Source organism: Camelus ferus, chromosome 24, assembly GCF_009834535.1.
Source record: "Camelus ferus isolate YT-003-E chromosome 24, BCGSAC_Cfer_1.0, whole genome shotgun sequence".
Taxonomy (NCBI): domain Eukaryota; kingdom Metazoa; phylum Chordata; class Mammalia; order Artiodactyla; family Camelidae; genus Camelus; species Camelus ferus.
This window is the reverse complement of record NC_045719.1, coordinates 3,149,518-3,176,801: the sequence shown is the minus strand read 5'-3', so window position 1 is coordinate 3,176,801 and position 27,284 is coordinate 3,149,518. Positions and strand designations below refer to the sequence as shown.

General features: G+C 42.3%; 1 protein-coding gene across 3 annotated transcripts in view; it reads left to right on the top strand.

Annotated features, from left to right (window-relative positions):
• The window catches only part of PTPRM (protein tyrosine phosphatase receptor type M), a 604,888-nt gene that overhangs the window by 210,756 nt on the left and 366,848 nt on the right, over positions 1-27,284 (top strand). The gene's annotated exons all lie outside the window — the stretch shown is intronic.

The following is a 27,284-nucleotide window of genomic DNA, read 5'->3' as shown; positions in this document are numbered from 1 at the left end:
TTTCTCGGAGTATTCTGGTGTGTGTTTTAATGACGTCCTCCCCATGCCTCCCTCTTGCACCCCGTGCTCACTCCTGGCCTTGCCACCTTTATTAAGCAAGGAGAATGAATCCTCGCTTTGCTTGCTTGAGTGTTTTAGATAAAAGAAGTATATAGTTGAAATATTCAAATCTCTGAAAAATATAGATGAGTCTAGCTCCGACTCCTGAGTAGGACATGAGAGTAAGTGCTGACGGATGCCTCCTCCTGGGCGTAACAGCGCCAACCACAAGGTGGTTTTTATACTTTCAGTCTGTCTCAGTTTAAATGAAATGACTGAAATTGGGCTGTCTGTTCATTTGTGTCTTTGTGGCTATGATATGTAGACTTTTGGGAAACACCTGAAAATAATGAGGTGCCAGTGAGACTCGTGGGGAGATAACTTGAAAGAACAGACTAGCCACACTGCAGAAATCAGCAATGAGATGCATCTTTACCCAGCAGAGATGGAGCACAAGATACAGGAAGGGGAGTCAGAGCTGTCAGAAGAGACAGACTCGAGAGAAACTCACAGTGTAAACCTCGGAACTGTCTTTAGGGATTTGTGATGCAAACGATGCTACTTACGTTAATATTTGTTTCAACAAGAAGAATCGCAGTAGTTGGCTGACGTTTATTGAGGGTTTACTACATGCAGTAGGATGTACTTCCCTGAGGACTTCCACCTGTTTTGCTTACATCCTCACAGAACCTACGCTGTAGGTAGCACAGTCATCCCCATTGGACCAGTGATGAAATGGAGACTCACACTAGTAACCTGTACAAGGTCTAACAGCCAAGATTTTATCTCAGGCGATCAAATTCCAGACATGAGCAATTCGTGTAGCCCTCACATCATCTTGAATAAGAACTTGAATTATATGTGTATGTTTACAACAATTTTCTTCCAATGTATATTTTTAAATATATGTAATTTAGGGGATAATGAAATGGAAACTTAAGATACCGGCTTTGTTCTTGAGCTTTTAAATGACAGGGTAGGAATCCCGTTTCTAGCAGTGGCCAAATAGCTTATTTTAGACCATGCTTCATGTAGGACAACTAGACAGTCTGGAAGGGGCGAGGGAGCATCAGTTTGAAAGCATTGGGGTGCGCAAGACAGCAAGAATTTATGGGGCTAGTATTCCAGAGAAAAGGCAGCCAAAAAGGTGAACCCAGCATTGGGTGCAGATTTCCCCATCCAGCATTTGCTGAATCAGAAAGTCATCTCTATCTCTGTGAGTCTGCTTCTGTTTTGTAGGTAAGTTCATTTGTGTTCTTTTTTTAGATTCCACATATAAGTGATATTATGGTATTTTTCTCTTTCTGGCTTCCTTTCCTTGGAATGACGATCTTCAGGTCCATCCATGTTGCTGCAGATGGCAGACTCACAGACATAGAGCACAAACTTAACAGTTACCAAGGGCTAAAGGAGGTGGGAAGGGATAAATTGGGAATTTGGAAATGGCACCTCTTGGGGAGGGATGGAAATGTTAGCTGTATTGATTGTGGTGGTGGTTTCATGGGCGTGTACTTCTGTCAAAATTCATCAGATTGTACGTTTGAAATATGTGTAGTTTACTGTATAGGAGCCATTCCACAGTAACAGGGTTTTAAAACAAAATGTCATCTGGGAGAATGAAAAGCAGTCTGGAGCTCGTGGGAGACACATGAAGCTTTGCAATTTCTGTCCTGCTGAAGTGGAGAGGTTAGGACATTGGAAAATACGGATACCAACTCCATCTCTGCCTAGCCTCCAAACTCAGCCCAAGGCGTTCTTTTCCACAGTCCCTTTCAAAGGCGATTGATGTTTTCTGTCATCTCAGCTGTGTAGCTGAGGAAATGGAAGTTAGGGCTTGGTGTGCGGTAGGAGAGGAGAAAGCTGGGCTGCCTTCCCAGGGGTTGAAGCTTGTGCTGGGTGGGCCACACCTGGGAGCTTCAGGTAAAGTCCAGAGCTGGAGGCTGTTTGCTTTTGTGCCATTAATGGAAGTCTTACCAGAAGTAGCCAGATAACAGTGAAAGCACCCAAGAAGAGTGAGAAGCCCAGCCTCCTTCATTTGTTCATATTTCACCCAATGCATCAAAAAGTCTAAGCATCAAGAAAATCACATGGGGTTTCATGAGAGCATCTCTGTTGACTAGAAGTGATGGAGACATGTATGTGCCTTTGGAAGGGAAATATAGAACTTGTGGGGGAAAGTATTCTTGAAAAAGCTTAAAATAATATTCTTTACCAAGCGGATTCTCATTGCAACTACTGTTGTTCACCAAAAGATACAGCTTCAATCAAGGAGGGGTTTTTTCTAATCAGGTTGGTAGCTTTGAGCTTCAGTGGAAACTGATCTGTCAGCTGTCGGCCAGTGGGACTACGCTTCCAGTCTGGTTGTCTTTTCACTCAAAGCCCAGCTGCGGAGAGCAGGTGTTAGAGGGAGAGTGAGCCCTCAAGTCATCTTCATCCGTTGCACCTGGATGGCTGAACTGGCCACTGGTTGGGATGCATTTCAGGACGTCCTCCTGAAGTCCCACAAAACAGAAGTATTAGTCCTCGTGTATCAGAAGAGAATGAAAGAAAATAATTCCTCTAGCTAAAGGAAATGATGGATGTAGTTGCTTTTAAAGAAATGGCTGTCTACCATTTTCTCTTCATTGTCTTTCTTATTTTACAGTATAATCTCTGGGTTTTATTGCTGAAATATAGGAGAAATAAAAGTGTATTAGGGAAAGAATTCTGTGAACTTCCAATTCTGGTCTCATACTTCTCTTTTCCTCTTTCGGCTAAAGTGGAAATAATGAGGATCTAGTATGTTACCCCTTTACGCTTCTGCGAAGGTTCTTCTTAACTTTTGTCCCAAGAATCAAGTGAATTCTCTACGTAAACTCTTGACAGATCTTGTCAAAAAAAAAAAAAAAGTCCACCAATAGATGAGTGGATAATGAAGTTGTGAGATACACACACACACACACACCCCCCGGAATACTTCTCAGCCATAAAAAAGAATGAAATAATGCTATTTGCAACAACATGGTTGGACCTGGAGATTGTCATACTAAGTGAAATCAGACAGAGAAAGATAAATATCATAGATATCACTTAATATGTGGAATCTAAAAAAAAGATGCTAATTTTATTTACAAACCAGAAATAGACTCACAGACATAGAAAACAAACTATGGCTACTGAAGGGGAAAGGGTGGGAGAGGGATAAGTCAGGAGTTTGGGATTAATAAGACACACACTACTGTATATAAAATAGATAAACAACAAGAACCTACTGTACAGCACAGGGAACTATATTCAATTTCTCATAATAACATATAATGGAAAAGAATCTGAAAAGAACATATATATAAGTATGTGTATATATATAACTGAATCACTTTGCTGTACAGTTGAAACTAACATTGTGAATCAACTACACTTCAATAAAAAATAAAATTAAAAAAATTGACTGTGAAAAATGTAATGGAGTCTAATTTCATTTTACCCGAAAGTCCATTTTACCTGAAGCTCCGTTAAAGATTGAAAGCTTGCAGCATAAGCTACTGTCAACTCCTTGAAAATGCAGGTTCCAGAACAGAAATATCCATTGGCTGGCTTCTTAACCTTAAAATACTATTTAGAGATGGATCTAATATCTGGGAGTGTACACATGAGATTGTTAGCATTCGGTCACCTCAGAGTCATGGAATTAAAGGTTTGAGAGAGCAGGCGACTTTTCATTTTTTTTACTTTTTAAACTTTTGAAATGTTAGATTTTTTTTTACACCGATGTGTTATTTCTGAGAAGGGATTTTTAATGATCTACAAGTTTCCTTTGTAAACATTATAAGGAGTATGGAAGAGAAACTTCACTTCTTACTGCTTCAAGCAGCAGACCAGAGTTTTGGTCTTTGTTCGATGGATTTATTTGCAAGCAGATGATTTTCAGCAGTTAAGTATTTGTGCGATAATTTTGGAGGTGAGCTATCAATAGACCCCACCTTCAGGTGCGAGCCTGCCCGCCAACCCCTTTAGGTGGGAGAGCATTTCATGTTGAAAATTTCCAGGGGAGAACTTACGGTTTTATTTGCTATGAGGATGTTCTTGAGTGTGTATTTCTTTTACGTGACTCCTGCTACAGTGTAGGCCATTCTCTTCCTTCCCCTTCCCCATCAGGGAAGGGGAAGAGCTGGTTACCAGCCTCAGTGCACAGCCTCTTAAGTTGTATGAAAGCTGTGCACTAGGGTCTTCACCTACAGTTCAGCTACGCTGTCTTTTGTCTCTGAAATTTCTATCTCATTGCAATTAAAAGATAAGCTTAGGGAGTGATGTCACCAAGATGGTGACATAGATCCTTCCCAACTCTGCTCCCCTCACAAGAACAACTAATGACCATTCAAGACCAGGGCAATAATGGCTGAAAACTCCCCTAATGTGGAGGGAGAAATGGACATCCAGACCCATGAGGCCCAAAGGATCCCAAGTAGCTTGAACCCAAGCAGGACCACACTGAGACACACTGTAATTAACTTGTCAGAAGTCATGGTTTATTCAAAGTACTGAAAGGAAATTACTGTCAACCAAGAATTCTATACTTGGGGAACCCCGTCCTTCAGAAATGAAAGGGGGATAAAGACCTTCACCAACAAACAGAAGCTGAGGGAGTTCATCACCACCAGACCTGCCCTACGAGAAATGCTCAGGGAAGTTCTTTGGAAGTAAACGAATCCTAACTAACACGGTAAAAACATGGAAAGGGTGTCAGTCTCATTGGTAAGGTAAATACATAGTCCTAGATTCTGCAGTGTGTTGAGCAGTGCATACTTCACTCACAGCCCTAGTTTAAGAGTTAAAAAGAGAACAACTTAAAATAACCATAGCGACAGTAACATGTTATCAGTTATGCAATATACAAAGTGTGTAAATCGTGATAGTAATAACCTGACATGAAGAAGTGGAGGAGGGAAAGTGTAAAGCTGATTGAAGTTGAGTTGTTACCAGTTTCAAGTGGGGTTTTATAAATTTGAGATGTTTTACTTAAGATATGTGGTAACCACCAGGGCAAATCCTGTAGTAATTACACGAAAGAACATGATAGATAAATTGAAGCATATTGATACCCAAAGACGTCAAAACACACACCAGAAAAGACAGCACCTGCTGTACACGACTTGGGAAATCCAACTGCTGAATCATAGGATGCATTAGCCTGTCCAAAAGGGACTCCCTGCTCAGCCTGTTTTTTATTCCCTGAAGGATGAGTCTGTACTCTCCAAAGCCCAGGTCTGTATCTTCTTTAGCTTTGAATCCCAGCTCCTACCTCACCATCTTGACCATCAGTAAATGTATTCTGAGGGACAGAGTGGACACTTTCTCAGCCTCTCTTGCCTTCCACGCAAGTTTATTCTTTTTTTTTTTAAACTGGAGGTTTGCAGTTCTGTAAATCCCTTAAAAAATGTATGCTTTGTGCTTTTAAGTTTCTGCTTCTAAAGTAAACAGAATAATGATGAAAATGAAATGCAGTCAGTATTTATAGTGCTATGAAAACTAAGTGAGGCTACAGTTACTCACTGAGGATTTTCACATCTTTAATATTTGAATGCAATCTGGCTTATAGCAGCACAGCTTTGCAAGTGACAGTGTAATATTTTAAAATATTTATACTTGTACCTAAGAAGCATTTTCTGCAGCTTATTTTGGATACATTGAAATGAGCCTAAAAAGTCTACAAAATATACCCCAAACAAGCCTAAAAACGGCCACACTTTGAAGGCTTCTGTTAAACTAACTCCTGTGTTGAGGTGAGGATGGATTCTCCTTCCATTTTGGTGAGGCCAGAACACAGCTGAGCCTAAGGACCTCAATCCTCTGGTGGACAGAGAATCTACACCAAAAGGTCTCTGCCTTTTACTTATAACTCTGCACACTCTTCTCCCCTGGAGATCCCATTCTCCCAGGGGAGGTGGTTAGATGGAGAGTATTTGGTATTGGGGTGACAGGAAGAGACAGAGAGAGAGAGACACACACAGAAAGAGACTGAGGCTGAGAGGGACAGAGAACCCCACCTTTTCAGGAAGCCAAAATCCTAATGGAGACAGCAGTACCTACCAGAAAAAAAAAAAAAAGTAGACAGGAATATGTAGGTTATATTTTTGACTGAATACTGGGGAAAAAACCTCTTCTAGATTTTTGTCTTATCTAGGTGGCTGGAAATCTATGTTTTTGTAAAAAAAAAATTATTGAAGTATATAGTCAGTTACAATGTGTCAATTTCTGGTGTACAGCATAATGTCCCAGTGATGGATGGATGGATGGATGGATGGATGGATGGATGGATGTATGTATGTATGTATGTATGTATGTATATATTCATTTTCCTATTTTTTTAAAACATCTTTAAAATGCCAGTGGTCTTAGGGGAAGGAGAGCCATAAAAAGGTTTGAATGTCTAGAACTCTGTGGGTTCTTCATTGTTTTTGTGCCCTGACGCCCTTGGAAGCCTGGTGGATCCTGCAGACCCCTTTTCAGAATGGTGTTTCTAAATACGTGAAATAAAGTCCACCAGATTGAAATGGAACCAATTAAATTAAAATGGAGGAATGCAAATCTTAAAGCACAGGGAACTATATTCACTATCTTGTAGTAACCTATAATGAAAAAGAGTATGAAAAGGAGTGTGTATGTGTATGTATGACTGAAACATGATGCTGCACACCAGAAATTGACACAACATTGTATACTGACTATACTTCAATAAATTTTAAAATTTTTTAAATAAATAAACAGATAACATAATAGTGGCAATGTCTTTCTGTGTCATTGCGCTAATAATGAACACATGATTGGCCTCTGGTCATTTCAAAGTAGTTGACGCAGCAGGTAAGGTGATAGGGAAGTCTGTGTGATTTTCTGTCTGATGGTGACCAATACGACAGTGGTTTGTTACAGTACTCAGGGCAATGCTGCTTTCAGTTAGAAGTTAGATGGTGTTGAAAATTAAGGAGTCATTTGATTCTCATCCAAATTCATGGACCCCTCTGAATGTTATCCAGGGCTCCTCCTAGGGGTTTTCCTAATTTAGAAAATTAGAAAAACTAGAAAATTAGAAAATTTTAAGCCAATAAGCCCGGAGGTGCAGGGGAAGAGAAGGAAGATGCGATGAGGAAGGGGGAAGGTGAACTTGCTAAGGCCACTCATTGGGTCCCTGTGACACCAAGCAGGCCAAGTGCAGTTACTCAGAAATGTGACTGTGTCTGAATGGTGTCACCTTCACCTGAGTCCAAGGGGAAACAGTCCCTCCTTCACTAATACAGAGTCATGATTTCCCTGGGGCAGGCGGGGGAAATTGCCGGGAGATGAAGGAGGTGGGCCTGTGACCTAAGTGGGTCAGGTTGTCAGAAGTCTCCGGAGAAACGTTGACAAGAAAAGTGGGACATGCTCGCGCCTCATTTCTTTGGAAACTGTGCAGCCTCCCGTGGTCATACTTAGCTTTCTTCTGTTAGGTTTAGAATGGGGGAAAGTTTGGCAGCAGCATTAGTCATCAGAATTCCACCACCTTTTTACTTAAGTGCTTTCTTCTTTTTTTAAGTATAAAAATGTCATAGCAACTATGGGTTTGACTTATCTGATCTGGGGTTCGGTGGTTTCATGTGGGCAGATGAACGAAGAGGCTGCGAGGTTTTTAGATCTTAAGCGTCCCTGGGTAAGACATTGTCTTTTCTTCCTGAAGCGGCCAGTGAGCGGCAAACGGTAAACTGATGGCTTCTTGGCGATTCCTCCGAGCACGTTCCGATGTGAGTGTTTATTAGATGCTCTCTGTGGTTTAAGTGCAGCGGACATTTTGGTTATTGTCATCACTGGTAAGGCTCCATGGTTCTGGACCTAGAATCTCTTTCAGTTCAAATCACAATTACCGAGTAGAAATTACTTCTGTCCCTTGAGTGACTTATGCCACAATTATTTGCCTTCTTCTCTACTGATGGTGTGTGTGCAGGGACACACACATCAGTAGGACTTCAGATTGTTAATATCCCAATATCCAGACCCAGATTCGTTCAGGACTGTACGATAATTTTGTGACAAGCTGGGCCTGGAACAGAGTACTGTGGGTTTCAGCCAGTTTTGCTTTCAGTGCCACCACCCTGCCCAGTTATTTCTGCTGGTGGAACATGACATTTAAAGGACAGCAGGCGGAAGGTGAGCCTGGGCTGGGACAAAAGGTGGTTCTTGTCTCTCGGTTCATTCACCTCAAGCAAAAATATTATTTCTATCTGTACGAAATACAAATGTATGTTCTGGCCTTGAGCTGAGTTTTGAAGGAAAAGTAAGACTCTACCTCATGGAGAGCAGGAGGGATGTTCCAGAAGGAGATGGGCAAAGTCCTGTAGGCACGTGTGAGCAGGGCATCTGGGGGAGACGGCAGTTCGGCGCCGCCGAGTTGTCACAGGGGAAGAGTGAGTGGCTGGGCAAAGAGCAACGAGGAGGGAGGGCTTGCTGTGTGCCTTCCAGCGGCCGCTCTGACACCGCCGGGTGTCTGCAGTCAGCTCAGACCTGGCTCTGACCACCCAGAGTTAGCACGGAGCCCGCAGATTAAGGGTGAGGTGCTTTGATTCTGACACCATCTGCAGGTAGCATCAGATCCCATTAGTTAAAGGACAAGCCCCACCCCCCGCCCCCTGAAGACTGCCTTAACTCAGATGCCAGCTGCAGGTAGGGTCCCCAGGCCACTCACATTTGTGTCCAGCATGGCTGCAAATGTGAGCATTCCCATGACCGTCCTTCACGACAGTGACTCACAGAACCTAGAAAAGCACTGTAGTTAGATCACAGTTTTATTATAAAGGACATGGCTTGTGAACAGCCCCGATGGAAGAGGTGCTCGGGCAAGGTATGGGGACACACAGGGCTCCCACACCCTCTCCCTGAAGGCCCCAGCATGCCACCCTCCCGGCACACTGTAACTTCGGTATCCAGACTTTTTACTGAGGTTCCGTCACTGAGGCACGACTGATTCAGCCATTGGCTGTGGGACTGAACTGAGTCTCAGGTCCTTCCGCCTTCCCTGGAGGTATGCAGGGGTTGGAGCAGGGGGCTGAAAATTCTAACCCTCGAATTAGGCAGTTGGTGTTTCTGTGAACAGCCCCTATCCTGAAGCTGTCTTGGGGTCCGTCCCTGAGTCAGTTCAGTAGCATCACAAAAACACTCCTGTCACTCAGCAAATCCCGAGGGTTTTTGTAGCTCTGTGCCAGGAACCCAGGACAGAGCCAGGTGTGCTATTTTTATTGTACCACGTGATGAATGGTAGGGGTCATTCTGTAACACTCTAGCTGCTCGGTGTGAAGATGGTTTATGCCTTTACCAAAAAAAAAAAAAAAATGAACATTTTATATGTTAGTAGGTAACAGCTTACTCCAAAACTTACCAAGCTTTCAAAAAGCAATAAAATAAGGGCTTTTGACAAAACCTTTCTAGTTACAGATTTTGATGGAAAAAGCAAATGGAATCTCTCACCATTCTTCTTTAATGGAACTGATACGTGCTCTACACCCAGTTCAAGATTGGATTTGTGATTTTGTCTCCTTGAAGGACAAAGCAGTCCCCCCGGCATTCTTTAGCTCGCAGGCAGAAAGGAAGGTGCTTCGTGTCAGGAGTTTCGCCCCTGTGCCTGGGGCTCCCTTTTGAATGCTAAGGTTTGGTGACCCCTGTCTTCTGGCATCAGTCATGGGACATTCATGGGGCATCTCTCTAGGACCAGATGATTCGAGGCAATCTAGACGGGTGAGAATGTTACCAAGTCCAAACTCGTTCTGCTCACCCCACGACAGGCCAGTAAATCAGGAGATTAGGTATTGGGGCAAGGAATAACAATTTTATTCAGAAAGCCAGCAGACTGAGAAGACGGCGGGCTAATGTCCCAAAGAACCATCTTCCCCAAGTCAGAATTCAGACTCCTTTTATATGAAAAGGGGTAAAAGGGGGTGTTGCCAACTTCTTGGTGTCAGAATCTTCTGTTCTTTTAGCTGCACGTAGGTCAGGTGATGATGTTCCTGTAAACCTCCAATGAGACAAATGTTATCCTTTGTTCTGCAACTTTGTATCTCTGTATGAATGGGAAAGTGTTAATTCCTTTAAAGGTCAGAGCCTTGAGAAGGGGCTCTCCTGTATATTTCAGGCTCTAGGGAATATTCTTTTAGAAAAGGTGTAGAACCAGCGTCTCTAAGCACCAGAAACAGAGCACAGGGTTAGAGCCAAAGGAACAGATCTAATATAGAGTCAGGTTTGTTCTTCCCCATGAGAAGAATGACTTTTTATGAGAGCCTGTTCGTAGAGTTTTCCGGAGTACGTGGGACTAGTTAATCCTTCACGTTCTTTTCAGTAAGTTAGTGTTCAGTAGAGGGTTCTCTGGAAACCTTTGTGAAGTTGTTTGCTGCAGGGAGGCCAGAAATGAAGCGACTGGCGAGCAGTAGGAGGACCTGCGGGGCTTTGAGTGATCGCCCACATGGTGTCTGACCGTGTGTGGTTGTTCTGGAAGCTTCTAATTGGAAGGCAGCGCTTCAGGAATATCCTGAAAGCTGAGGGTCCAGGGTCTTCCTGGGCGAGAGGTTGGGCAGGCCAGTCTTTGGCACTTGGTCGGGGAAGCCTGTGGTTCTGTAGTGAAAGGGAAACGAGCGCTGAAACCACAGCACAGACACTGCTCCGTGCTGGGCAGAGGGCGTTGTTCTGGAGAGCCGCATGTTCTAGATGGGTCACAGGTGACCCTGCCAGTACCAGCAATCCCTTTCACCGCTTTTAGGTGGACATCGTTCTGAGCGCTGTCAGGAGCCCCCCTGCCTTGCTGGCGTGCGCTGACGTGTTAGAAGTGCGGGTCGTCACTTAGAGTAGAAAGGGTTTCCCGCAGACCTGCTGCAGTGGAGCGGGTACCACGCCCGGGACGGCCCCGGGCTGCAGCGCTGAGACTTGTCTTGAGTGTCTTTTCTGTGTTACAGCATCTTCCCTTTTGAGAACCCACTTTCCTCATTGTTGCCAGCATGTCTGCTTTTAGTGGTCTCTTCCTTTCTTGTGACTTTTTTGAAGGTTCAAAAAGCAGATAATATAATTTTTCTGTACTTGGCGAGAATGGGCTCTGAGTCATCCGAATGCATGCATGGACTCGATGACCTCTGTCTGGGCTGTTCAGGGCTTTTGTTTTGGTATCGTGACTCGCTAGGACTTAATTTCTCATGTTGCTGATAGATAATTTGCTTCTAAACAGATGGATCCCCCATCTTCTCATCTGTTCATTTCACTGTTCACCACCAAATATAAAGTCTGATAAGATAATTTGAAATATTAAACCAACAGAATGATTTTTATTTGAAAATATGATAAAACCCATTTAAAATTTTTTTTCCTTACTGATTTTTAAGTATTCTTTGCCTTTAGTTGGGTTTTCTCCTCTGGGTGTGGAAATAATTCTCCCTAATGAAGAGATTTAAAGATGCTCTCTAAAATGCTCTCCAAAAGAACCGCCTCTCTGGCAGTTAACTCCCACGGGGTAAAGTAGCTTTCAAACCCCTCTCAGTAATGGTTAGTTCTAAAGTATCTGACCCGTTTGTGTGCCAGGTGGGAGTTCAACTCCCAGGAAGACCACTTAAGGCAGCAATGCAGCTCTTTCTGAAAGAAGTTTTGTAAAAGCAAAACACCAAGAGAGAACAAAGCTTTTTAATGTGAACCATCGTGGCTTCTGGAAGAGCTCAGTTGCTCTCCTGGAAGACATACTGTGATTCCTAAAACAGCTACGGAAGTGCTGTCCTCATGGGGTCCAGTCACATCTCAAGTTCAGTGGTTGCCTGCAGGTTAATCCTTCTGAAGTTTGCACAGTGAATAAAGTGGATTGCAAGTATTCCTTCATCCTCCAAGACTAGGAAGATCATTATTTGCATTTGTGTGGAGTTTTGCAATGTCTCAGTGATCGTCTAGGTGGAGTTCTTAATCTACCCTGACAATAGTCCTGAAGTTGCCTTGGCCACTCTTTTCTGCATTGTCTCTCTACCACTCAGTGATGTGAGTATCTCTCTGACATATACTTGTAACTTTGTATTCTAAGTACTTGATTACATGGTTGCCTACTCTGTTAGACATGTCTTCCTCATGCCCAATATCAGTGGCTGTTACCTGCAGGGATCTCACAAGTATTTGTTGAATGAGCAAATGCTGAACCCCGAGCCCACTTTCCTTCCACCTCTGGTCTGGCTAACTACTCATCCTGGGAGATTCCCTCCCTCTGAAGAGCTGCGACCAAGTCCAGGCACTTACTGCTGGCCACTCAACAGGCCAGTAAATTGAGTGAGGATTCAGGCTTCTTTTATAATAAGGCGGGGGTGGGGTGGTTGGTTGCTACAGACTTCTCAGTGCCAACGAGACCCTGGAAGACGTGACAATCCTTTGTCCTTACAACTGTCCACATAGGTCCGGTCACAGTGTTCCTGTAAACCTTCGACAAGAGGCAGAGCCTCGAGAAAGGGCTGTTAGGTTTATTGCAGGCTCTGGGTAACATGCTTTGATGAGACAGAGGGGCAGAGCCAGCATGACTAAGCACAGGCGGCGGAGCACAGAGGCTGGAGCTGAAGCAGCAGCTCCAGGGTGGGGCCGGGTTTGCTCCTCTCCGTCACAGAGCCGTCGCTGACACCCACTCCCTGAGCTGGCGTTCGTGCTCCTTTTCTTTCTCAATGACCCTTGGTTGGAACAGCTCTACCACTACTCATGCCTGTGCAATAAATAATTTTTTGACCTGCCTCGCTAGAATTAAGAATGGAGCCTGAGTCTCATTCAACTTTGAACCTGCGGTGCCTACTACAATGCCTAGCACACAGGAGTTGCTCAATATGTGTTTATAAATTTAAGGAATAGAAGACGACCAGGTTGGAATTGCCTTGCTCAGAAATGTGGAATGTGTTGTGGAGGTACTTGTGAAATACTTAAAGTTCACTCTTTCTCCTAGTGTGTCAATTATATAAATGAAAAAGAGGAAAAATTAAAGAAAAAATATTGCTACCAATAAGACATAAAATGACTTTAAATATACCCATTGCCATTTCTTGTTTCTGATGCATTGAGGCAGTTAATTCAACAGTTAATCTAGTGCCCACCATATGCCAGATAATATACAAGGTTGCAGATATCCCCAGATATGCACTAGATGTAAAGTTTTATCTAGCAGAAACACATAGCAATTCTAAACTCGCATGTACCTATTAACAGAGCCTCAAATATATACAAAGCAGAAACTATAGAACTACAAGGAGATACAGATAAATCCACGGTCATAGTGGGAGAATTTAGTACCTCTCTCAGCAACTGATGGAACAAGAAAACAAAATAACATCAGTAAAGATATAGAAGTACAGAATTTACTATTTTGCTTTTTGTCAGGTAAAATTCAATTGTCAGCATAATATGGAATCACTGTTTTCCTACATCATCCGAGCTAAGAATCAGCTTGGACACTGTCAGCTCCTCAGCCTCTCAGCCTCCCTTCAGACATAAATTCCTTTGATTGTAACTCCAAACGTCCCCTTTACCCTTCCCCTCTTCTCCAGCATCAGTGCCCTAGACCGGCTGCTGTCATTGGTCACTCTTCCTAGTGTTTCCCCTGTGTAGTGTAGACAGTTACAGTCTTGTTCACTTATATTCAAGTTACTGTGTAACTCTATCCAGTGTTTTTGTGTCCACATGGTCTGCTCCTCCATCTGGGTTAAAAGCAATACCTTGTAAACGTTATTCACAAAAATGCTGGCTTAATGAAAAGAGGAATTCGTCCTGAATAAAAATACCTAAGATACTCCGTATTTGTAACTCTTCTGCATGTCTTCCAGTTTGATTACCAGCAGCTGTGAATGTGTTATTTGTACAATAATGAATGTTAAGAATGCTTCTCGTGGGGACTTGTGACAAAACATGTAAATGGGGGACTCTTTCTTGAGGAAGAAGATGGGTGTACAGAGCATCGTTGAGCACCTCTCTGATTCATCAGGAATGTCTCTGACCCCTAGACTCTTTTAGCACTTAGCAGATAATGTTTGTCTTCTCTCTGGTTGTGTACACCAAGGAAATTGGACATCTGTTTTGAATAACTTGACCTTAAATCGCATTTTTAAGTAAAGCCACATGAATGTTATTATATCATTTTATTGCATTAGGAAGCAACAAGAATAAACAATATCCTCTGGGCTTCTGAAGAGATCCAGGGGTGATCTCATGGTTTTTACTGTATTAAATGTCTTCATTAAAATTCACATTTTCTAGTGAACCTTGGTTTTTAAACCAAGTTTTTAAAGAAATATATCTTATTCACATCTCTTTATTTTGCATTTTGCCCCTCTTTATTTTTTCTTAAGTAAGCAAAATCTTGTTTACTTAAACTCAAGCAAACTCTTGTTTACTTAAGAAAAAAATAACAAAATGAATTTTGGCTCCATAATGCCACCTTAAACATGATGGGTTTTAATTTTTTGCTTTTAAATAAGGAAATAGCTCCTGTGATTTCAGCATAGATTAATTCTATTTTTTAAGAGTTATCATTCAGAGCGGAAGATGAGCCTTAGTTTCTAGTCCCTGTTTTTGTTCCCTTAAATTTAATTTTCTCCAAAGAGCATAGGCCACAAATATTTCGTTATCTGACTCTGAGATGTGCTATGAAATCTTGACTTTTAGGTTAGGTTAAAACATAAGCCCTAGAATCAGACTGGCTGGGCTAAAATCCTGGTTTTCTGTATGACCTTGTGGAAGGTGGTTAACCCTTCTGAACATGCAATGGTGGTAACACTCCTCCGCTCCATGGGCTATTGAGGGGATCGAATAAAAGAATGGATATTCAGCGCTCAGCAGAGTGAGTGGCGCGTGGCAGGCCCTCGGTGAACAGTCACATTGGTAGTGACGGCAAGGCAGCAGTAGTGTGAGGAGGGGTCGTGAGGACCATCCACGCCTGGAGCGGGGAAGGCCGAGAGGCAGCTTCCTCTGGGCTCAGACCCGGTTCTCATTAGCCAGTCTGCTGTCCTCTGAAGTGACAGGGCCTCTTTCTGTAAGCCACTGGCTGATACCATTAACAAACAACATGTTCCTATTTTCCATGTCTGGAGCAGGTGTTTAGTACTTATAATCCCATAAATCAAAAGCCTGGAAACTTGGAGATGCATGTACCATTTGGCAACCTGACATGTAGGGCTCTGTTCGTAGAAGAGCAGTGTGTTCACACTGATGTTATTGAAATACACATTGCAGCAGGCGCAGGCGTTGAAATCATCGAGCGGGGCCAGAAGTCCGTATTGGCCTAGCGAGCTGTCCATGCTATATTATTGGTTAAGGGACAAAACAAGCTACAGAGGAGGGTGTCTGGCTATTATTCTTTGAAAAACATAGGAAGAGGCTAAAAAATACTCACATCATAGATGTGGATATGTGAGTGTATGTGTATGAAGAAGGATTTTGAAGGAAACACACTGTTACCTTAGTGGTATCCGTTTGTGACTGGGTGGAATAAGTGGTCCATTTTCCCTTTGTAATCCTTTATTTTTTACTTTTTATAGTGGCATGTGTTACTTTTGTTATTTAAAAAAGTAAAGGAAGAAGAGCACAGGGCAAGAAAGAACTGGGTCTATGTGCGGTAAAGTCTGCAAGGATGCTTAAAATTTGGTTGTTTCTTTACTGTTGTCAAAGCTAAATACAGAGACTTTTCCCTGGGATTTTTCCCAAGGACACAGTTATTTCTCCTGTAAGCAAATAATGCATCATCAAATGAGTACATTCTGAAAGGAGCTTAATAAAAATGAATAATTTAAATTGGTTACAATTTAAACTGTGTGAAATTGACTTAAAAGGGAAAATAAAATGTGCTAGAGATGGGGGCGGGGAGGGGTAAGAAACCTCTTCAGAACTCCATGGAAGAGGAGAGAAAGTTATTTCAAAACCTTAGGTCTTAATAGAAATGTAAGAATTTATGCTGCATTCTGAAGGAAAAAACAGCTAAAAGCTAAATAGTGGAACTGCCATAAAAGTAATTTTCCACCCAACCAAGCAAGAAGTGGTGACAGAATGGTACATCTGAATTTGTTTCTAGATCAGCTATCTAATGGACCAAATCAAGATGTACTGAATTGAACTATTTTCATTAAACTACAGTTCCTATAGGTTGGAAATACTGAGAGAGAAAGGCAACAGCTTCTTTCTGAAATTCTTCACAAATGATAAATGAAATATCTAACAGTTGGTAAATTGTTCAATATGTTATATCCAAGGATACCAGGGTATAAATGAAGCATTTTGGGTAATATGCACCATTCTTGCCAATAACTTGAATGAGCTTTGCATCTTTCCTCCTTTTTCAGTAACTTTGTAAAATCCATTCTCTCTTTCTCTCCCTATGTATGTGTACATGTGTGTGTATGTATAATGTGTGTGTGTGTGTGTGTGTGTGTATGTCTGCCTGTGTCATTCACAAACTTCACATTGATATCAACACATTCTTAGGTGATTTTTAACAAATTAGTTTAGCTTAGATTAGATTTTCAAATCGATTATCCTTTTTTAAATCTCATGTCCAACACGCTCTCATAAAGACACATTAATTTTCTGTAATACATTTCCAGTGACATAACATGACCCAAAATTCAGCCCATTTAGTTATTGTTAGCTCAAAACATGTTTTAACTATATAAAACTTTAATTATGAAAATGTTCAAAATCCAGATTAAATCCGAAATGGCTAGCTTCTGCGGCATAATACCACGACCTCAAAGTTGGTGTCTTAAAATAATACCTGTAGCTGTCAGTTCTGTGGGTCAGCCGTTTGGGCTGGGCTCAGCTGAGTGGGTCTGTGATCTGGGTCGTAGAGGGCTGTTCTTGACTGGGCTCCTCTGTGCCTCAGCCATCAGCTGGAGGTCGGGGTCAGCTGGAGCCTGGCTGGGAAAGCTCATCTCTGCTTCACAGGGTCCCCGCCCTCCAGCAGGAGGCCTGGACCTGTTCACCTGGTAGACTTCATTAGGTAAAGTCTAATCACAATTAGACTTTATTTCTTTATGCTCACTTATTATGTGTGTGTATATATATATATATATATACACACACACACATACCTATATATATAGGTTTTATATATATGGGGGGAATTTAACTAATAATCTCTTCACATTGGAGGCAGCTTGCTGTACTGACGAAGAGCACAGAATCTGAGCGCATTTGTCTGGATGGAGGTCACAGCTTACCTCTAGCCCTTACTAGCTCAATGATACTGAACAAGTTTCTTAACCTCCCTGTACCCCAGCTCCCTCATCTTCTGTAAGGCTTAAAAGAGTTAATATAAGTAAAACACTTGGAAGACTGCCTGGTACACACTAAATATACATATTTGTGTGTGTATATATATATGTTAGCTATTGTTACTCATCATGTTAACAGTCAATACATTTGCCTGTTTATCTGAAAATTCTTAATAATTAGTTTTATAAATACAGCTCACCTCTTTCACAATCGCCATGAATTACTGTAACATTTAACCCTTGCAATAAAAAACAATGTGCATGTATAATTCCGTGAATTTGGTAAAATATTAACTCAGATTTTTCATTCTGAATTACACCTGGAATGACTGTGTATATTTAAGAATTAGTATTTGGATATTGAAAATGAACCTGAATGGTGTACCTGGCTTGTTAAGCTAAATGGATACAGATGATGGGGGTCTGTGTGGTCTCATGAGCCATAAGTGCCATAACTACAGGAGGGCCAGAAATTACCTTGAAATAGGCGTCCAGCTGTTCCACCTCCCTAAGCTAAATCCAAACACGTTCGGATAAAAACTGGGGCCAAGGCCAAACTTGGGCCCATGCCTACTCTGTACTAGGGATTCCTCTAAGAAGCGTTCTAAGTGAATTAACTTATTTAATTCACTGAACAACCTCTTTGAAATGGGCACCGTGTCATCCCCACTTCCTCAGTTAGGAAACTGAGGCATAGCCAAGTCGGCTAACTAGCTCAGTGTCATCCCGTAAGTGACCAAGTCAAGATCCAGATATGGGCTCCTGGCTGCAGAGCCCCCGCCCTTCCAGCGAGCTCGAGCGCCCCTGTGTCCTGTCCTGCACCAGGAGGAGTCCCTTACCTGCCCTGGTCCACGTAGCCCTCAGCACATCTTTCCCAGTAGGCACTCACTCTTCTTGTTCCATAGATGAATCGTCTCCAGCTTCTCCCCAGCCTGCGCTTAAGGGGCCCAAAGTGTGACCCTCTTTACCGTCCTGCTATAGGAATGCGGGAAAGATCACCTGCTTCTTTCCTGAACATGTCCAGGAACCTCATCAGAACCTCACAAATGTTCAGTTTTGAAATTTTTACGTAATTGAGAAATGTACTTGTGTTTAAGACTATACTGGACCTTTGCTTTCGTTGACATTTCTTGATTTTGTGGTGAGGATGAGTATTTTCCCGAGCACCTCTTCTCTAACTGGATTTCTGCTAATGCAAATTGCCTTTTCATGTCATTTGCTAATTATTTGTTGGTCTCTTAATGCTTTTTTCTGATTAATTAATCCAACAGATTCCTTGAATTCCAGACTGTTTTGATCACTTGTAAATTTGATACTGTATCATCAGTTTAATGTAGAGACCGGTTTAAATCTCCTCTTCTAACTACTGTTGTTAGGTTTGGATTAATTCCTTCTTTCTGATTGTTCGAGTCCCTGGGGGGCTCTGTCCTCTGACCCCAGCCAGGCTCAGGAAACATCTTCAGCAGAGTCTGTGGTTTCCTCTTCAAGAGTGTGAGGAGCTCCAAACCAGGGTGTTAGCAGAACTCTTGGAGTCTTTTGGAGGATGATTTTTTATAACAGAGGATCACTGAGCTAGCTCCTTTTGAGTACCACTAGTAGGCTCTCTTTAAGCTGAAAATGTCAAAGATGATGCATTTCTAAATAAAATATTTCAGTTTGGTTTACATTTCCTGTAGGAGCCCACTGTGGCATGTCTTCCTAAAGCAAGGCAGAGTTTAGCTGGTAGCCTGTCACCAGATACACATGCGGAAAAAAAAAATCACCTCTTAATCAACAGTAATTTAGGAGAAAAAAAATAAGTGGAAACGTATATTGTGATGGCTTGTGTCATTCTGAGATGTAGAACAAAAACGAACAAGTTTCTCAAACTGTCAAATCAGTAAGAAGCTTGAGAAATTAAGCAGCCTCTTAAGAACCGTCTAACTGGTCTACCTGTCACTTCCCCATTGTCGCACTTGTGGTTCATTTCCTGAGATAGTCATTAGCATCATCAGATAGTTAAAAGGTTATGTTTGCTTTCCTCTGTCTGTTCTCCACTTGTAAATTACAAAGCACACACCTAGTATTTTGCAGCAAAGTCACCGAAGCAGTTTGTCTGGGTGACAGACTGTATAACACGAGTTAGTTAGTTCTCATTAAAGCTTCACTTTTCTTATGGAAGGAGAGCACGTTACTTCTCTCGGTGGAACCCCCAGGGTTTCTTCCATTTTCCAGGAACCTCTGATTCCTTCTTTGTCTCTCATATGTTATGTCTCTTTTTTTTCCTGTGAGTTTCTGGTTGACGATTCTAGGTTCTAAATCCACAAATTTTATGGGCACTTCAGGCTGTAGTAATGTAAATATCGGTAAACCGAGTGGATCTGATGTGTTATTTGTGAATTTTTTGTTTGTTTCTGTGTGCCATACTAAATATTTAAAATATATTAGACAGCTAAGCTGGGATATTCTTGCTGGATGAATCGGTCCAAGTTTTGTTGTTGTAGTTCTCAGAATGCCCAGTGCATGAGGCACACTCAGACGAGTCCTGCCGTGGCTAATAGTGACTAGTTCAGGCAAGTGAATATATTTTGGTCACTTTCGTGTTTTTATGAAAAATAATTAATACAAAATACTCATCAGTTATGCTGTGAATCACTAAATAGACAGTTGCATCTCTTTGGGGTATTTAACTTAAATGTCCAGAAGCAAGTGTTTTATGCCCATTTTAGGGCTGAGCTATGCCCTTGATTAATTTATAGCACCTAGATTGACCTGGAATTCCCTCGGGAAGCACAGAGTGCTGGGTACTAACTAGCCAGTATGACTTAATAAGAAGACTTCAGGCCACAGGAGCCCCGAGACTTCCTCCAGCTGGGAGCACCTCTTGGACTCTTCAGGAGGGAAGAGATTGTGCAGTTGGTTAGAGTTTAGCCAGGGCTTCCCTGGCAGGTGGTGTTGCATATTTGCAATCGTACTGTATTTTCACTAGTATTTTAGGAAAGAAATCAGAAATCAGTGCAACTAACAGATGTTCTCCTTGCTCAGTAATTATTGAGAATCAACAGGCAAGGCAAGAAGAGAGAGGGCAAAAATAGAAAGGGAGAGAAGACATTTGGATGAAGGGACAATTTTTTTTAACAAAGTTTTATTCTCTAGTGGTTGCAGAACATGTCTTTAACTTTCGTGCTCGGGTGACATTTTTTAAGGGGGCCCTGAAGAGGCAGTAGGAAGGATGTTTGACACCTGGTCTGCAGAATAGGAGTGTGGCCGTGGAGAGGAGCCGTCTCATCAGGCTGACACGGGTGCTAATCAGTGTTTTAAAGGGCTGGTGGCACCTCCCCACAGAGGTTTTGTTCCCTTTGTGTTTTGCTCCTGAGTTCATTTATTTCTCCACATTTCTCCTTCATCCTCCCATTTCCCAAGGTTTCTCATCAGAAAAGACATATTCTTTAGGGCTGTTGTCAGGACCGGCTGGGGAGCAGGAGGGGGGATGTTGCCTTGTATTTTGACATTTGAGGGAGGAGAGCACATTTAAGATTACAAATTAAAGAGAAAAAGCTTTCTCCCTGGGGAGGCAGAGCACAGGGTAGATCTTGTTGGTTTGGGGGGCTGTGTGTGTGTGTGTGTGTGCGCGCGCGCTGCACGGCAGTGTGTTGTCTATTTGGTTCTATGAGTTATGGTGAAAATGAGGCATATTGGGATTATTTTTATTTTTAGAATTTTTTTTCAAGTGTAGTTGATTCACAATGTCAGTTTCAAGTGTACAGCAAAGTGATTCAGTTATACATATACATACATATAGAGATGTGCTTTTCAGATTTTTTCCATAATGCTATTACAAGAAATTGAATGTAGTTCCCTGTGCTGTACAGTAGGTCCTTGTTGTTTATCTAATTTATATATAGTAACATGTGTCTGTTAATCCCCAACCCCTAATTTATCCCTCCCCGCCCTTTCCCTTTTGGTAACCATAGTTTGTTTTCTATGTCTGTGAGTCTGTTTTTGATTTGTAAATAGAATTTGCATCACTTTTTTTAGATTCCACATATAAGTGATATTATATGGAACTCGTCTTTCTCTTTCTGACTTGCTTCACTCAATATGGTAATTTCTAGGTCCATCCATGTTGTTGCAAATGGCATTAATTTCATTCTTTTTATGGCTGAGTAGTATTCCAGTATATATATATCTCACATCGTCTCCTGATTTTGTCCTTGCCTCGAAGCTGGTTCTTTTCTCTATTCCATTCACCGTGGTTGAGTTTGTCTTCTCTCTGTGTGGCCACTTGCTTCCCAATTACCCCACTTTTTTCATGGCCAAAGGGCTTAACTTTATGACGATTCATGACTATTATCTTTGGGTTAAGAAACCAGAGAATTTTCTTTTCATTTCCCTCTTTCAGTTTTTCTGTCTCCGTCTTCCTCTTCCACTGCTGAGAAGACGTGTCTCTTGGGTACCCAGGATGCGAAACCACTGTGACTTGAAGCACATGCCACTCAGTCAGGTCTGCAGGTCAGAGCCGGTCCGCACCTGGTTCCCAGTCTGGGAACACTACAGAAACTGAGAGCGAGTCTTGAGAAACTTACAGGAATTTAACAGAGTGATTTTATATTTATTTAAGCTAATAACACATCTGGGCTTGCAATTGGCATGTCTTTGTATTTCCTTTTGTCTAGGAATCCATGTGTATTGTATTTTAACATAAATGTGATCTGAGATGCGTCACAAAGTTTAAAAAACTGATTCTTCACCATAAATTGTTTCAGAAGCACTGCTCCAGATGACTGAACTGTTGCAACCAGTGTATCTAATGGATCAGAGGGAGAATGAATGACCAGGAATGGCCCAGAGTCAGGACATACGCCCTCAAAGATGGAATTTGTAAACTTTTTGTGTAGCTTTTGGATCTGAAGTCCACAAATTTGAAGGTAGTTCCATAGAGGGAAGAATGAAAACAAAACAGCCAAAGGGAGAGAAAGACCAGTGATCTATGTGTTTTTGCTTAAACTAACAGGGTTAAAAAGTGAATGCGGTAGTGGCTTTAAAGTTCCTAAAACGCCGCTTCTCTGTCAGTGAGAGTATTTAATAACACACACACGTTTAATGAAAAAGAATACACAAATGAATGTGTGTGTGTATGTATGACTGGGACTTTATGCTGTATGCCAGAAATTGACACATTGTAACTGACTATATTTCAATTAAATATTAATATTTAATTAATTAATAACGCACACAATTCTCTCTTCCCTCTGCATTTGTTGTATGCACAAAGTTTCTCCAATGGAGGAAGAGAATTCTTGCAGTTTCCTCAGCCTCTAACAATTCATAGTCTCTGCCACACCCATGCAAATCTTAATGATGAGGTAGTAGGGAACAACTAATTAGATGTCGCTATTGCTGCTGTCACAGACAATGATGGCAGACAGCCTCCCTCATCAAAAACGTTTGCCAGTGGAAGTGATTAAGCTAAATTTAATTCACCCCAAAATTCCAGAATGTGAACGTCACATGGTCCCTTTTCAGAGAAACCGATAATTATTCTTAAAGACCTTCAAAGTCTGCCCGTTTCTGAAGCCGACTCCCTTCCGTGGAGCTCTTTTCATTTGCCTGCAGTCTTATATCTGCCACTTCTGTACTGGGTGACTTAAGGGTGTTTTGTTATCTGAACACAAACAGAATTTCTGTGTTCATTTGAATTCTGCTTTCTTTTATTTCTTTGCTCAGTTGGAATGTTTCTGGTAGGGAAGAAAATTGAGGCAAGGAAGTACCTATGAGAGAGACCCGATAACTCTTTGAAAAATGCATTTCCTCACAGTCAAAACATTGAAGTAGAAGATGAAAATTAAACATTCACCCATATAGGGACATTAAAAAAAAACACCATACCAGACTTAACAGTCTAGAATTGAATATCAGTGTTTTGAATTCTTTAAACATCAGCTAGTGAGTTACTTTACTTCATAGCTAGTAGGTGATAAATTCAGGCAATTAAAAGGCCGCTCTCCTCAGCTGCTGTTCCTTAAGGCACAGGTGGGACTCTGCCCTGGGATTCTGAATTGCTAGACCAGGCTAGCCTAAGTGTTCACACTTTCTGTACGTTCACCATAGGACGAGGATGCGGCACTGCCAGGGAAGTACTCAGGCTGCTGAAATGTCACCTTCTATACTTAGAAGCCACACAGGAAGTCCTCATGACCACACACACACACACACACACACACACATATGCGCGCGCGCGCGCGCACACACACACACACACACACACGTAAAGAATCTCCTGCCCAGCGCTCAACTGAAGGGCCAAGATTGATTTGAAGATTTCATAAAACTTCAGTACTAAAGTTCTTCTCTTGTAAAGAAAGGAAACTTAAACCTCACCACTTAGGTGAAACAAGATAGGACCCGCAGGGCTGAGATGTGGACAGGCAGGCTGAAATACGTAGAGCTAAAGGCTGAAGAACTGCAGGGAATTTAGAGAAGCCAGGTGTAGCCTCAGGAGGTGTGAGGCCGCAGAGTCAGGATAATCACCGGCAGTTCTGGAGCTTGTGCTCAGGGCAAGCATTGTCCTGGGCGCCCTTGTTTGCATTAATCATTCATCGTGAAGCTGCATAGAAATACCAGTTGAGTGATCCTGGAGGAAGGGAAAAGGGACTTCTCAGGGGACCATTACCCCAGGGAACAGGTGCTCGGGAAAGAGAGGCTTTTCCTCTAAAAAATAGTCTGTTAGAGAAAGACAAATACTGTACAATATCACTTATAGGTGGAATCAAAAAAATACAGCAAACTAGTGAGTATCACAAAAAAGAAGCAGACTCAGGTACAGAGAACAATCTGGTGGTGACCCGTGGGGAAGGGCAGGAAGGGGAGGAGAGGAGTGGGGGATTAAGAGATACAAACTCTTAGGTATAAAATAAGCTACAAGGACATAGGGTACAACACGGGGAATGTAGCCAGTATTTTATAATAACCATGAATGGAGCATAACCTTTAAAAATTATGAATTACTATATTGCACACCTGTAACTTATGTAACATTGTACAGCAACTATACTTCAATTTGAAAAACTGTGTTGACAAGCTCCTCAGTTGGTCTCTGGATTGTTCAGAGGAAGAGCACCTTTTCCTGTGACCATGGGGACAGTCCAGATGGAACTGCTTCCTGAGAGCACAACAGGTAATGGAGGGAGACAGTGCAGGGAGAGCAGGTGACACCAGCAGTGCCACACATGTGTTCTTGGAAACTTTCTGACTAATTCCACAAAAACAGACACCCAAAATGGTAGATCTGGTAAGAAAAATGGGACTGACCATTGCAGTCTATGCAGCTTTGCAGCCAGAGAACCAGCAGAAACAGGGACAGCCCAAATAAAAATTCTGGCATCATTAGCTGCTGCCTGGCTTAGAATCCCAGTGAGCCCATCGGCCCTCATCCCGAGGGCTCCCGCGTCCTCCTTCTCACTGGAGAAGGGCTGGGAGTCATTCCTTTCTGATGGAGACCTCTCTCTGCCAACTGAAGTGTATGGTCCAGGCTTGGCCGCCTTCATCAGTTGGTGTCTTTTCCTTTCTGGACTCAGGAGGGGAGCAGAGCCTTCCCAGCTGCTGCTTCTGTTCTCACAGTTTCCCAGGCAGTTTCGCAGCGTGGGAAGAGGAGCAGCTCTTGAAACCACTAAACTCTTTCATACCGATTTTTATGCTAAGTGAAGGCACTTCTGCAGGGTTTTATCTTTGTGTGAAGGCCATCCCATAATCCTTTATTTGAGAGAAAGTATGCCCTTGATCACTCTAAACCTTTAATGTTCTGCAAAAAATTGCCCATGAACGGAAGGTACTCAAGGGTTATATAAATGCCATGCCCTTATTTGCTAATCCTATTAGCTAATCTGCAGTGCAGCAACGTGCCTTGTAACAAAGCAGACTGTTTTCTGGCTTTAAAAGAGGGGAAGAAGGAGAAACTATAAAGATGAAGATCATTTGAGTTTTTGCAATTTAGGATGCCTGAATTTCACCTTGGCCTCGAGATAAAAATTTCTACCTATTTCAGACAGCTCAAAAAGCTGACAGAGCATGTTGTGCTGGAGTGGAGTGTAATGGAGTACACAGTGGAGGACAGGCTGTGCAGCTAGAAAGATAGTGTTTTCAGGAACCCCAGTGATTTCCTGAACAATGATGGTGGCAGTTACCCAGTGTATACCAACATACGACAAGAGATCCTTCATCCAAGCATCCAATCTAGACGTCACAGGATGCGGGAAATGTACATCAGCCGTCCTTTGATATCGCCGTGCTTACCGCCTACAGTCGCCCCAGTGTAATCAACGGAAACACCGCAAGAAGTAATATTCTTGGCAGTGCGGCCATACTCAAGGTTTTGGTGGCTCAGAGTTGGCCTCAAGGCCGTGCGATGCCTCAGCCCCGTCAGGAGGAATATTCTGCATTGTATCTATGTTGCAGATACCAGAGCCTCAGGTGACTGAATACAGAATAAATCCCCTTATGTTTTCCTAAGAGCAACAAATTGCAGTTTTAAACTCATCTTACAAACACCAACAGCCCTCTTTAAATTTGTGATGGGGTTGGTCAACCCTGTGTGTTTTGAAATTTGTTACATTTTGTATAAGAATGTAGCTAACCCACATCACTCCAGTGATAGTCTCCTGCCACATCCCTTTTCCGGCCCCCCAGTTCTTCCCTAAATCTCATTTGCAGCTCTTCCTTATTACCGAAATATATGTTCCACCGATCACCCTTCCCTTGTGGCTTGGCTTTCATATTTCCAGGTACATAACATTCATCTCTTGAAAAATTGCTCTATTTTCAAATAGCTCCTGTAATTTTCCCTCACTGGCGCGAAGGGGTTTGTTTTCTCCACATGTGCTCAAACGGCACACGAAGAAACACGGAGTTACTGGAGTGTAACGTGATGAGTAATGGGCTGGAAACTCAGAGCCTCAAAGTTCTGATTTCGCCTCTGTCTCATCCTAAACCTGGAAAAGGTGCTCCCTAATCTCTTTGTGACTCAGTCCCTATTTGTCTTAAATCGCATTAACTCTAGCTCACCTCATAAAGGGCCTATGAGGTAACAATTTTATAATACCGACCCCTGACCCACAGTCTATTCATTCATAAAGGATGTATCTATATTCCTTTTTAAATTATTTAGTCCTCATAATAATTTTCTGGGAGAGGTAGTTTTCTCATTTTTCTGTCTAGGAAATCATAGTTCATCGGCAAGAGAAAAATTCCCCACTCCTTCCGGTATTGTGTATGTGTGTTTATAGACAAGTGTGGGTGTACGCTAAAATATATACACACAGACATGCATACACACACCTCCTTGAAAATTATGATTCACAATATGGAAAGTTTTAAAAGGAATTCTCAGCTGAGGGTAATAGTCTCTCTGCTCTGTAGAAATCGTGAGTCCAACAACCCTGCATGGTATTTTTTTCATCTTTATTCTCCAAGTTTAGTTGTAGTTCCTTCTCAGAATTTCAATACTTTTTTCCTCTCAGATAAAGAAGACTTGTGGTGACCTGTATTCCCTTTTATCTTCCAACATTTTGCTTTTATCTTTCTTTATGTGATATAAACAATTCAGGTAAGTATTTTAGGTGCTGGTTCAGTTGATCTTAGACATGAGGAAGGTCCAAGTGCCACATGTGATGTTATGGTATCTGGAAAGCTTGAGTCCGTCAGCACTCGTGGGTGGGTTAGTGCCCTTGGTGAAAAGGTGGAAAAAAAAAAAAAGAGCCCACAGAGACTGCTGAGAAGGTCTTGTCCTCCACTGGTGCAACCGCTGGTCAGTAGACTCAGTCCTGCCCCAGTCCCCACCATCATGGGAACACCCCCAGCAGGAGAATTCAGTGGTTACAGCAGTGGGGGAGGAGGGGGCAGTGGCGCTGACCTGCAAGAAGACCATGTTGCATTGATGACAACGAGCATGATATGTCCAGTAAGTTTTCTAAGATTCCACAAACCAGACCAGTCTGTTCCCTTTCTCTAGATTATACAAGA